Raw genomic sequence first — 12,534 nt, 5'->3', positions numbered from 1 at the left:
GACGAAGGTGGCCGGCTTGCTCGGAGCGCTCCGTGTCCAGCTAGCGATTGGCGAAGTTGGGTCGGCTTGTTTAGACTACTTGTTTTATTTATTTAACTTTTAATCGGCACCGTTTTATTGCACTTTTGCAGCCGAGGCCTTGGAGCGTCAAACAAGCTGACTAGTCAAGAGAGGAAGAGGAGGGGGGGAGAAAATATGAATAAGGGGAAAGGGCAGCAGCGCAGCAGCAAGAAATCTAACACAAAACTCTTAAAAGTGCGGTGAAGAGCTTTAAAATGGGGTTGGGGGGGGGAATCATCGTTTACATTATTCAAAAAAACACACAAAAAAGCCAGCACCCACCACCCCTCAATAAATTCGTTTCCTTCGTTATCATTAGTCTATGCTTAGGATATTTTATTCTCTTGTTAATTACGCTGTTTTAAATGTGTATTTTATATTTGACTTCACTTAGCAGTTTTGGGGTTTTTTTGGAAATATTTAATATTTTTGTTGTTAACTTTGTGTTAAATATGTATTCTGTAGTTGACCTTCTTTGTAACGTTTTATTTCGAAATCTTTAAGCTAATACTTTAGTTTTCTATTAATTACGTTTCTTTGACCGTATACTCTATATTTGACTTTCTTCAGAAATGTTTGATTCTGGACTGTTTTATTGATGTTTTAATAAGCTGTATACTGCTTTGAGATTTTTCTTAAAAATATAAAGCGGTATAGAAATGAAATTAATAATAAATAAATATTTGTTGAATTTGTCAGTAGCTTTACTTTGCTCTGGGCAATCCAAAGTGATTTACAACCCAACAAACAGGCGATAAACCCCTAGATTAAAACCAAGAGGAAAGAGAAATACATTAAAAGCGTGCATGCACACACACACACGTCTAAAAGGACACGGGTAGTTAAAGGCTAAAGGCCTGGTTATATTGGAAAAAATTTGCCTGGGACCTAAATACATGCAACGAAGGCATCAGAAGTGTCTCCCTAGGGAGACCATTCTGCAAATAGAGCGGCCTGGGGTGATGATCACATGTCTGGGTTGGGTCACATGGGGAGAAGTAAAATTTTATCATTGTGTATTGGGTTTCTCCCATGTAAATTTTATCATCAAGATAGCTCACCAGCTTCTCTTTAACCAATCAGTTATGGTGGGGGAGGGTCCTTCATTTTTCCATTTTCGTGCAATATACTGTTTTGCCACTGTTAGCAGTGTACTAATCAGTTGTATCAAAAGCAGAGTCGTTTTAGGATTTATTTGAAGATTGTAGCCTGTACTTGTTTGTATGGGTACTTCTGTCCTGAAAGGTGTGTGTGTGTGTGTGTGTGTTTACAACTCCAGCAGATATGTACTAATCTATCTTAATTCTGCTATACCTCCAACAATGCATGTTTCAGCCAAAGATATCACTAATGTTGTGCAGAACTAAGTACCATTGAAAATTTGTCTTAAGATAATTCTCCTTCAGGCTCACACTAATAAACTTTTCTCCAGTATTTTTTAAATGCCCATGTCCATTCTGTTTCAAAGATTGTTGACCCAATATTTGCTAAGTCCTGTTCAAATGAAAGACAGGGAGATAATTTTGCATTTATCAAAAATATTAAATAGATATTTGTTATTACTTAAGTTTTATAATTTTGCTCAAAAGTCTTTAATGTGGTAACATGATTATTTAGCTTTGAACTGTTATCCTATATGTCTCAGTTGGAAAAGAATTATAGTGGGCATACATGATTATTATTGCTGCCTGTTCATATGAAATAATTTGATGCTGGCACAAATCAGCTGCTATAGTTTAACAAAGTGTTCAATTTAAAAAAAACTATACATTGTCAAAATTGGTTGTCTGCAAAACCATTTCCAAGGTCCCTGGAGAAAATGCTGGAAATACTATTTTTGAATAAAGACACCATAGAAATAGCTTATATTTTAACCCACCCAAGAAAGTTGTAGGGTCTGCCACTTTTTAGTATCTTCATCTTTTTGTGTGCTTATGTTTCTGCAGTTATGATTGACAGTTGTTTGTGAATCTGGTTCCTAAGTACTCTGTTGGGCTATTTTTAAATTGAAACCCAAAATCTTTGTAGAAGGTATTTATCAACTGAGTTGCCAATATTTATTCTGAAACCAATTGATTTAGTAGTATGGATCTTGTAACCGGATGCTTTCCCAGAGGCCATTTTTTTTGTATTGATGTTTCTGGTTTTGTAAAAGATACAGTGGTACCTCAGGTTAAGTACTTAATTCGTTCCGGAGGTCCGTTCTTAACCTGAAACTGCTCTTAACCTGAAGCACCACTTTAGCTAATGGGGCCTCCTGCTGCTGCCGCACCGCCGGAGCCTGATTTCTGTTCTTATCCTGAAGCAAAGTTCTTAACCTGAAGCACTCTTTCTGGGTTAGCGGAGTCTGTAACCTGAAGCATATGTAACCTGAAGCGTATGTAACCCGAGGTACCACTGTAATGCTATTATCATCTTCATACAGTGAAATTTTAAATTCTTGCAAGCCAAAGTTAATTCCATTGGTTCATAACAAACTTGCTAATGGGACTAAAAAATCGAGAACAAAGCAGAGATAATGTGGACCCTTGGCATCTGCCATGCTGGATTCTTAATGGTATTGATAATTAAAGGTAAGGTAAAGGTACCCCTGCCCGTACGGGCCAGTCTTGACAGACTCTGGGGTTGTGCGCCCATCTCACTTAAGAGGCCAGGGGCCAGCGCTGTCCGGAGACACTTCCGGGTCACGTGGCCAGCGTGACATCGCTGCTCTGGCGAGCCAGAGCCGCACACGGAAACGCCGTTTACCTTCCCGCTGGTAAGCGGTCCCTATTTATCTACTTGCACCCGGAGGTGCTTTCGAACTGCTAGGTTGGCAGGCGCTGGGACCGAGCAGCGGGAGCGCACCCCGCCGCAGGGATTCGAACCGCCGACCTTTCGATCGGCAAGTCCTAGGCGCTGAGGCTTTAACCCACAGCGCCACCTGCGTCCCACATTGATAATTAATTGTTAACAAAAACATTTGCTGTTGAGTCCTTATATGGGAAATCAATCCATCCTTTAAATCTCCAACTGAGATTCGTATCTTGAAGAGTTCTTGCTATAAAAGGCTTTTCTTCCCTTTCTTCCCTTTCAAAAAAAAAAGTGAGTTGAGGTGAGGGGCACCAAAGCCCCCCTTTCTTCATGAAATTTACCCACCCACCCCAAATTTAAGCAAAAGTACTGTATTTTTCACCCGATTGGGCGCACCGGTCCTTAGAGCGCACCTAGTTTTTTTTGGGGGGGGGGGGAATAAAGGGAAAAAAATTATTCCCCCTCAGATGCGGGGCTGGGGCAGGGGAAGCCCAAGCTTCCCCCGACCCCAGCCCCCAGAACAGGCAGCTCTCCGCAAGCCGTGGGAGCCCAGCACGAAGTCGCTTCAGCGAAAGCCTGCATTCGCCCCATAGGACGCACACACATTTCCCCTTCATTTTTGGAGGGGGAAAAGTGCGTCCTATAGGGTGAAAAATACGGTAAACATTTGCATTTATCAGTTTCCCGGGACTTAACCCTGCTACTTTTACTTCTTTAAGCCCCTCTTAAAGGTAAAGGGGCCACAACTACAACCCCTTGTTGGCAGCAAATTAACAAAGACCTAAACAGATGGAACAACATCAACTTCACTCTCTCAAACAAAATAGGTAAAGGTAAAGGGACCCCTGACCACTAGGTCCAGTCGTGACCGACTCTGGGGTTGCGGCGCTCATCTCGCTTTATTGGCCGAGGGAGCCGGCGTACGGCTTCCGGGTCATGTGGCCAGCATGACTAAGTCGCTTCTGGCGAACCAGAGCAGTGCACGGAAACGCCGTTTACCTTCCCGCCGGAGCGGTACCTATTTATCTACTTGCACTTTGACGTGCTTTTGAAATGCTAGGTTGGCAGGAGCAGGGACCTAGCAACAGGAGCTCTTCCCGTTGCGGGGATTCGAACCACCGACCTTCTGATCTGCAAGTCCTAGGCTCTGTGGTTTAACCCACAGCGCCACCCACGTCCCTAAGCCCCCCTTAAAGGTAAAGGTAAAGGTACCCCTGCCCGTACGGGCCAGTCATGTCTGACTATAGGGTTGCGTGCCCATCTCGCTTAAGAGGCCGGGGGCCAGCGTTGTCCGGAGACACTTCCGGGTCACGTGGCCAGCGTGATGAAGCTGCTCTGGCGAGCCTGCACCAGCGCAGCACACGGAAACGCCGTTTACCTTCCCAATATAAAGCGGTACCTATTTATCTACTTGCACTTAAGGGTGCTTTCAAACTGCTAGGTGGGCAGGAGCTGGGACCGAATGACGGGAGCTCACTCCACCGCGGGGATTCGAACCGCTGACCATACGATTGGCAAGTTCTTGGCGCTGAGGTTTTACCCACAGCGCCACCCGTGTCCCTTACTCAACTACAAAATACAGGTGCTTGTTTGTTTCATGAAAATGGGGTGCAGGTGAGAGAAAAAAGAGAATGCAAGGAAAATTTATCCCTAGAACATGCAATAAAGTCTTGTGGCACCCTCGCAACCAAACTTTTATTATAGTATAACTTTTTAAGTGGACAAGAGGCCGTCAAATGCACCATTATTGTTATCAGAGGGAAGCTCTATTTTGTAAAAGGTTTACAATGGAAACTAAGATCTGACTCTTTCCCATCCTTTATTATTTATGAAGTGAACTGAATAACACTAAGAGGACTTGGAATTTAATCAAATCATCAAATATAGCATGCAGGGGGCACTTTATCTAAATTATATAATTCGGTATTTGAATGATTGGTATTAATAATTGCATTATGAATTGGTATTGTTGTAATAAGGCTATTATTATAGGGACACGGGTGGCGCTGTGGGTTAAACCACAGAGCCTAGGACTCGCTGATCAGAAGGTTGGCGGTTTGAATCCTCACGACGGGGTGAGCTCCCGTTGCTCAGTCCCTGCTCCTGCCAACCTAGCAGTTCAAAAGCACCTCAAAGTGCAAGTAGATAAATAGGTAGCGCTGCGGCGGGAAGGTAAATGGCGTTTCTGTGCGCTGCTCTGGTTCACCAGAAGCGGCTTAGTCATGCTGGCCACATGACCCGGAAGCTGTCTGCGGACAAATGCCGGCTCCCTCGGCCAATAAAGCGAGATGAGTGCCGCATCACGACTGAACTTAACGGTCAGGGGTCCCTTTACCTTTACTATGAATTGGTATTGTTGTAATAAGGCTATTATTGGATTGTAATTGGAAACAAATTAAAAAATTATTAAAAACACACACACGATAAAACGTCTATCATAAAAAAAACCTTCCCTAAACAGATGTCTTCTAAAAGTCAGATAGTTGTGTATTTCCTTGATATCTGATGGGAGGGCGTTCCTCAGGGTGGGAGCCACTACAGAGAAGGCCCTCTGCCTAGTTCCCTGTAACCTCACTTCTTGCAGTGGGGGAACCACCAGAAGGCCCTCGGTGCTGGACCTCAGTGTATGGGCTGACCAATGGTATAAAAATAGCCAGCCCTTTCATTAAAAGAAGTCAATTACTAAAGTTTCTGTGGGAACAAAAAAGTCTTCACCTGCCAGCAGAAGGACAGCAAGGAGGGAGCCAATCTAGCTTCTCTAGGGAGGGAGTTCCAAAGTTGGGGAGCAGCCACTGAGAAGGCCCTCTCCCATGTCCCTACCAAGTGTGCCTGTGAAAGTGGTGGGACTGAGAGAAGGGCCTCTCCTAAAAATCTCAGAACCCGAGCAGGTTCTTGTGAGGAAATATGGGCTTTCAGATAGCTTGGACCTAAGATGCTTGAAGAGTAATTCCTGCTTGCACATGATTGTGAAAGCAGAGGGAAAGGAAACTTTAGAAGGGAAGGTGGGGGCAACTCAGTGAGAGCTAGAATATATACATACAGCAACCTTTAACAACAGCAGGCAGTCACAGGTGATAAAACTCTTCTTTGGAATGTCACCCTGAAAAAAGGCTTACCTGGAGACCTTATTACTATCATTAAGGCAACAGGCAAAAACATATCTGTTTTCCCAAGCTCCTTAACTGCTAAGGTAAGCATTTGACAGGTTTGATTTTACCATTTATTTAAATAGGCTGTTGCTATTTGAGGTTTGCATTTTAATTTGCAGTATGTATGTACTGTATGTACAGTCATACCTCGGGTTAAATATGCTTCAGGTTGAGTGCTTTCGGGTTGCGCTCTGTGGCGACCCAGAAGTAACGGAACGCATTACTTCCAGGTTTTGCTGATTGTGCATGCGCAGACGGTCAAAATGACGTCATGTGCATGCGCGGAAGCAGCAAATTGCAACCCGTGCACGCAGAGACTTGCAGGCGCGGGTTACGTTCGCTTCAGGATGCGAATGGGGATCTGGAACAGATCCCGTTTGTATCCAGAGATACCACTGTATTTGAATTGTACTTCTCGTTCATTCCTATCGTATACAGAGTTGTACCTAGGGTCACTTGCACCCTTAGCAATGAGTTATATTGGCATTCCACTCCCCAAAACAATTAAAAGCAGTTAACCACAATAGCCACATTAGAATTTTCTACATTTTACACAAACTAAGCACTCAAAGCATCCAAAGGAAGGGCGACGAGCGATGGGTGAAAAAATTCACACACCTTTGTGCTGCGATGCAAGGACGGCAGGAAGTTTCTCCTGCATTTGATCTTGCTGCAACAGTGGCACACATATATACATCATTTCTGGATATGGGTTGTATTATTTAACTATTATTATTAATTATTAATTATTATTATTCTTATTTAATTATTTCCTGGCACTGCACGTATACGCAGTCACATGAGAGTCAATTGAACACAAATGGCGGGGAGGGGTTTGCCTCTACTCTCGCTTCTTTTCTGCAACAGGTTTAAACTATGCTTGGTTAAGCTTTTTTAAAAAATTGGTGGATCTGCCCAAATAAACTGATCAGCTGAATTGCAAATGTACGTTAAATTCTGTTCCACAGTAAGCAAAGCGTGTCGAGTGGTAGCTAATCTGTCATTAAGGTAAGCCTTACTTGACCCCTGGTTCACGATTTCTCAAATCGTTCACCGATTCCTTGTCTCCCTGGAGAGGAAGAAGAGCACGAGCTCTTTCTCACCTTTGGTATTGCAGTAGAAAAACTGAGCCTGGTGCAGTAGAAAAGACTGAGCTATCTCTGCCTGCTTGCTCATCCTCTCTATCAGCAGTGTAGAGAATTAGATCATCAAGGCCACTCAGAGAACACACAAGTGAGTGAAAGGGTATTTCCTTGATGTAAGAGCAGCTTGTGACCATGGAGCAAAAACGGTTGAGCCTGGCTGTGTGGCAGAAGGGAAGTACAAGGCTCCGATTCCTCTCATGCCCTTTCTCAATCTTTGCACGGCAGCATCTAGGTTGGAGCCCCAATCCTCACGGTAGTGCTGCCCAGAGGGAGACTGCAGGTGAATGGGAGTGAAAGGAAGGAACTGTGTCTTTCAGCAACGGCCGCTGCCTCTCTTCACTTCCTCACAAGCTCTCTTTGAGAAGCAGCACAGTGGAGATGACTGAGCTCCCTCAGCACAATCCCCACCATGGCAATGCCTAGAGAGAAAAGGCAGAAGCTGCTCCAAAGAGTTGTTGTTGTGTGTCCAACTCTTCATGACCCCCTGGACCAGAGCACGCCAGGCACTCCTGTCTTCCACTGCCTCCTGCAGTTTGGTCAAACTCATGCTGGTAGCTTCGAGAACACTATCCAGCTCTCTCGTCCTCTGTCATCCCCTTCTCCTTGTGCCCTCCATCTTTCCCAATATCAGGGTCTTTTCCAGGGAGTCTTCTCTTCTCATGCGGTGGCCAAAGTATTGGAGCCTCAGCTTCAGGATCTGTCCTTCCAGTCAGCACTCAGGGCTGATTTCCTTAAGAATGGACAGGTTTGATCTTCTTGCAGTCCATGCAGTGGCGTAGCGTTGGGGGTGCAGGGGGTGCCAGCCGCACCGGGCGCAACATTTGGGGGGGCGCGCTCGCACTCGCAGCTCTCTGCCCCTACCTGGCTCACTCTCTCTCTCTCACTGCAGTGCTGGCTGTGCAAATCCGATCCGAGCTGCCGGGTTGCCGCCCACTGTGGAGGGGGATGGTGCCAGGCGTGCCTTGCGGTGTGGAGCGGAGAGAGAGTGAGGGAGGGACTATCTGGGGGAGGGACAGTGCAGCGGCCGCCCAGCGCAGCGCTGAGCACGGGAGAGAACCACATCCAACCAGCCCAGGCAGCAGCAAGAAGAAGCGGCGGCAGGTTAGGGGTTAGGGGCACAAATTACTTGCCTTGCCCCAGGTTAGGGGGCGCAAATTACTTGCCTTGCCCCGGGTGCTGACAACCCACGCTACGCCACTGAGTCCATGGGACTCTCAAGAGTCTCCTCCAGCGCCATAATTCAAAAGCATCAATTCTTCAGCGGTCAGCCTTCTTTATGGTCCAGCTCTCACTTCCATCTCCAAAGTGTCCAGCTCCAAACAGTAGCTCATGGTTACTAAGGAACGTAACCATGAGCCAGGGTTCAGAAGGCATACAAAGTGACCCCTTGGCAGAACTTAATATGGGAGCCAAAAGTGAGGAACAAAAGTGAACTTCTTTCAGAGCCCTCACACATGTGGTCCTAGTAAGCTATTGATACTTAATGGATCCAATTGGCTTCCAGAGAGTGGTAGGGGTTGTTTTATCCCAAGTTGATGGCCTTTCAGCTGATTCCCTGGTGGCCTCTGTGAGGGAGCCTTCCTAGACCCGCTGAAAGAGGCGGTCATTAAACCGCTTCTTAAAAAAACATCTTTAGACCCGGCCAATATGGCCAACTATCGCCCAGTCTCAAATCTACCATTCTTAGGCAAGGTGATTGAGCGGGTGGTTGCTGAACAACTCCAAGCATGCCTGGAGGATGTGGACCATTTGGGTCCCTTCCAATTGGGATTCAGGCCTCACCATGTGACTGAAACTGCCTTGGTCGCGCTGGTTGATGATTTCCGGCGGGCTAGGGACAAAGGTGAGAGCTGTTTCCTAGTTCTGCTGGATCTCTCAACGGCCTTTGACACCATTGACCATAACATCCTTCTGGACCGTCTAGAGGGGCTGGGAGCTGGGGGCACTGTTATACGGTGGTTCCACTCCTTTCTCCTGGGCCATGTCCAGAAAGTGGTGTTGGGGGATGAGTGTTCAGACCCCTGGGCTCTCACTTGTGGGGTGCCTCAGGGTTCCGTCCTCTCCCCCATGCTTTTTAATATCTATATCTATATGAAGCCATTGGGAGAGATCATCAGGGGGTTTGGGCTGGGTGTTCATCAGTATGCAGCTCTACCTCTCCTTTAAATCAGAAGCAGTGAAGGCGGTGAAGGTCCTGTGTGAGTGCCTGGAGGCGGTTGGAGGATAGATGGCGGCTAACAGATTGAGGTTGAATCCTGACAAGACAGAAGTACTGTTTTTGGGGGACAGGAAGCGGGCAGGTGTGGAGGATTCCCTGGTCCTGAATGGGGTAGCTGTGCCCCTGAAGGACCAGGTGTGCAGCCTGAAAGTCATTTTGGACTCACAGCTGTCCATGGAGGTGCAGGTTAATTCTGTGTCCAGCGCGGCTGTCTACCAGCTCCACCTGGTACGCAGGCTAAGACCCTACCTGCCCACAGACTGTCTCACCAGAGTGGTGCGTGCTCTAGTTATCTCCCGCTTGGACTACTGCAATGCACTCTACGTGGGGCTACCTTTGAAGGTGACCCGGAAACTGCAATTAATCCAGAATGTGGCAGCTAGACTGGTGACTGGGAGTGGTTGCCAGGACCACATAACACCAGTCCTGAGAGATCTGCATTGGCTCCCGGTACGTTTCCAAGCACAATTCAAAATGTTGGTGCTGACCTTTAAAGCCCTAAACTGCCTCGGTCCTGTATACCTGAAGGAGCGTCTCCACCCCCATCATTCAGCCCGGACACTGAGGTCCAGCACCGAGGGCCTTCTGGCAGTTCTCTCATTGCGAGAAGTGAGGTTACAGGGAACCAGACACAGGGCCTTCTTGGTAGTGGCACCCACCCTGTGGAACACCCTCCCTTTAGATGTGAAGGAAATAAGCATCTATCCTATCTTTAAAATACATCTGAAGGCAGCTCTTTTTAGGGAAGTTTTAAATATTTAATGCTGTACTGTTTTTAACATTTGATTGGGAGCCTCCCAGAGTGGCTGGGGAAACTCAGCCAGATGGGCGGGGTATAAATAATAAATTGTTGTTGTTGTTGTTTTACCATATTGCATGGACCAGGCCATTGGGAACCAACATAGTAGGTGTGGTGTCTAATGATTCACATATAGATATCAGTATATGTATAAACTAGCTGAACTCTTTTTATATTTATATTGGCAGAACCTGGGAATAATGGACACATAATCTCTGTAGATCTTCCATAAAGAGATTCCAATATTCTTTCTTGCAGAGATGGACATAGCCATGTAATGGTGTACTCCCTCAGGTTTGACAGCAGAGGGATGGTTCTCACAAATATGATTGATAGCCCTATCCCAGAAAATGTCAAATTCGGTTGCCCAAAAGGAAAACCAATCCTCACAATTTTTATAACTTATGGCAACATTCATGGAATATATGCAGTGAGGGGACAGTATGCATAACCACTGAAATTCCATGGCAATATATAGATTAAAACACAGGTCAATGATTTGAGCCTCACAAATGGTGTAGCTGATACGTTGTATGTTGTACAACATTTCGACATCAGTCCTGCAAGAAATCTGCAAAATAACAAAACAGGTATCAGAATCAACTCCAGAACTAGTCCCAGTAAATATCTACCAAGGCAACAATGCACACTCACATTACAAAGAACTCATAAGCCACTTATTCTTAGCAGCTAGGAGTGTCTTAACTACGGTAGATATTGGAAGAACCTGTCAGGAGTCGACATTGACCACTGGTACCAAACCATATGGGAAACAGCCCTACTAGAAAAGCTAACCAGCAAATTGAAATTAGCACGGGGACAAACAGAAGAGGATGCCTTCACCCTGGTGTGGCTCCCCTTTATTACATACTGTATACAGCCCAAACAAGACAATGACCTAACCCTACTGACAGCATACAAATAAATATGGCTAATTTGCCCCAATAATCCCCACCCCCTCACAAACAAGACTCACTGCAATCAACTGGATGCAACCAACCATGCTGTGGGCCCTCCAGCCAACTGCACTGCCAACATACATACATACATACATGCATACGTACTATGACAGCAGTGTCTCACATTGAATGTAAATGACCTGTGGAAAGGACTCTATGAATTGAAAACAGAGGTGCTATATGTATTCATGGAAAACTTTCAATAAAACAAATTTAAATATAAAAATAGAATAAAACTTGAAAATTAACTAATCTGTGTAAAACTAATGTGTGTAAAGCCATAAAACAGTTACACAATCCTATCAGGTAAAGTTGTGTGCAGGCAAACTAATGGTGTGACCAGGAAATAGGTGCCTACTTAAACAAATGTTTTAAGTTTGAAGCTAAAAGACAGTGCAACAGAAAAAGTTCCACTTTTATGTTTTAATTGCACTTACCCAACAGGAAAAAGAAAAAGAAAACAAAACCTCCAAGGCAAGGCTTGGGTGATAAGAATGATTGGAAAGCTACAAGTTGGTTTCCCCAGTTGCCCAAAGCAACCTTCCAGACTAAAGGGGAATGAATGTAAACAGGGGAATGCCACTTTTTCTGCAATCCTCACACAATCTCCCTAGCTTAAAGCTCTATTAAAAAACAGCAAAAGAGGGGCAGGTTAAACCAGTCACTCTTGCAGAGCTATGAATTACAGTATCTCCTGTGAAAGTGCAAACCCACACATCAAACTGTTTATTTAGAGAGCCCCGCCCTTTTTAAACAGTTGTCAAAATAAAAATAAAACCCCCCACAAAGTAATCTTTAGGAATATATGAGGTTACAGACTCTGCTTAGGTGGAGGACCAAGAAGTACCTATCTGTGCATTAATGACAAAGACAGGTGTTAGTTTCTGAAAAGTGCCTCCAAGCACTGATCCTTTGGGCTGTTTTGAGAAATATCTGCTATCTAAATCTCCCTGTCCAGACTAGGTGTCAGAAATATGATGGATCAGTGAAGGGTTGGGAAACCTCAGGCCCAGGGGTCAAATGTAGCTGTTACGCAGGCTGTTATGTGGCCCTCATAACTCTCACCTGGGCATGTCCCTCACTGACTTGTCTTGGCATTCTAAGTGTTGCTGGCTTGGATGTGTCCTGGTTTGAACTCCCAATAACTTCTGCTTGTCTGGATGGACTGAGAGGTGTGTGAATGCATGCAGAAAGCTCACTGTACACAGGTAAAACTTGCATTTGCTGCCCCGCCCACTATTGCCCTGTCTTGCCCATCACCGGCAATGTGGCTTTCCAGGAGTGTCCAGGTCAATTCTGTGTCCAGGGCAGCTGTCTACCAGCTCCACCTGGTACGCAGGCTGAGACCCTACCTGCCCGCGGGCTGTCTCGTCAGTGGTGCATGCTCTGGTTATCTCCCGCTTGGACTGCT

Source organism: Podarcis cretensis, assembly GCF_951804945.1.
Source record: "Podarcis cretensis genome assembly, chromosome: Z".
In the NCBI taxonomy this organism is placed as follows: Eukaryota; Metazoa; Chordata; class Lepidosauria; order Squamata; family Lacertidae; genus Podarcis; species Podarcis cretensis.
The sequence above is the reverse complement of the archived record's forward strand: the minus strand, read 5'-3'. Positions refer to the sequence as shown.